The sequence below is a fragment of the Elaeis guineensis genome, chromosome 12 (genome assembly GCF_000442705.2).
Source record: "Elaeis guineensis isolate ETL-2024a chromosome 12, EG11, whole genome shotgun sequence".
Lineage (NCBI taxonomy): Eukaryota > Viridiplantae > Streptophyta > Magnoliopsida > Arecales > Arecaceae > Elaeis > Elaeis guineensis.
The window spans coordinates 74,909,163-74,910,576 of record NC_026004.2 but is presented as its reverse complement, the minus strand read 5'-3'; the positions used below and the strand labels follow the sequence as shown (position 1 = coordinate 74,910,576).

The 1,414-nt window shown below is 40.4% G+C and overlaps 1 non-coding gene across 1 annotated transcript; it reads left to right on the top strand.

Moving 5' to 3' along the window:
• Nucleotides 1–1,077: 1,077 nt before the first annotated feature.
• On the top strand, nucleotides 1,078–1,183 carry LOC140853035 (small nucleolar RNA R71). The gene has a single exon (XR_012136113.1). It is a non-coding gene; the product is annotated as a small nucleolar RNA R71 (small nucleolar RNA).
• The last annotated feature ends 231 nt before the right edge of the window (nucleotides 1,184–1,414 follow it).

Here is a 1,414-nt window from a genome sequence, read left to right as displayed (position 1 = left end):
GAGTTTTCTTTCCTTCTTATCTGCAGGAATAAGGCTTTTCAGGGCATCCGGAATGGGGCTTTAGGCAAGTAAGATGATTCATGTGCAGTTGGTTCATTCTCTATTTTAAGGTCCTCCTTGTTCTTGGGTGATTTGGCTTCGGTTAGAGGTTTAGGGTCGGTCTCATTGGTTTTACTAGTGTATTCAATGACCTTCCCACTTCTCAGAGTCATGATTGATTTGGCGTGTTCAGAAAAAGCTTCTGGGGTATTAGAGCTCTCAATCACAAATTGTCCTCTTGGGTTGCTCTCGGGTTGGCTAGATAATTTTCCTCCTTTCCTCTTACTGAATGCAGTCGCTAGTTGACCTATTTGGGTCTTTAGCTTAGCAATGGATTGTGTGTGGGAGTTAAGGGTCTGAGTGTTGACTTCTAATTATTCTAGTACTTTCAAAACTTTTTCCTTAAAAGCTGAGCTATGACCAGTAGTAGACAGTTGAGGAGTATTTTGAAATTGATGGTATGGTCCATGCCTATATGTTGGGTCCTGATATTGAGGTCGAGGTGCGGCAGGACCAACCACTGGTTATGGTCTCCAGAAAAAATTTGGATGGTTTCTCCAGCCGGGGTTATAAGTGTTCGAATATGGATCGTTTCCTAGTCTGCGAGCTTGTTGGACTTGAGCTTGCTGAACCTGCTCATGCACAAACTCAAAAAATTGAGGTGCGGCTAGGCATTCACTAACAAAATGGTTCGGACTTGCACACAATGCACAAACTTCTTGGATTGGGTTAGGTGGAATCGGGGATTGTCCAGTATTTAGAAGATGGTCTAATTTTTGGGATAGTTCATCTACCTTACTGTGGATATCCATGACGTTTCCAATCTGATAAATTCCACTTCTTTTTTGTTGAAGCATGGGTTGTTCTCTAGAGGTGGTAGACATATGATGTAGAAAATTCTTACTAAGTATTTCAAAGAGCTGCCAGGCTTCATCCTCACTCTTTAGCATGAATATCCCACCACATGATGCATCAACCATTTGTTAGTGTTTCTCCGATAGACCATCATAAAAATACTGACAAAGTTGCCATTTAGGGACAGCATGGTGTGGACATTTGCGAATGAGATCCCTTAACCTTTCCCATGTCTCATGAAAAAGTTCACCCTCCAATTGGGAAAAACTAGTGATAGCTTTTCTAATTTGATTTGTTTTTCCAATTGAAAAGTATTTCTTGAGAAATTCTCTCTGAAGATGTTTCCAAATTGAAATGGTTATAGAGTCTAAGGAGTTTAACCAATGCTTGGCTTTGTCCTTAAGTGAGAAAGAAAATAGTTTCAACCTAAGGGCATCATCGGAGAAGTTTTGGATTTTTACTGTGGAACAAATTTCAAGAAATTCATCCAAGTGTTTGTATGGATCCTCGTTACTAGGTC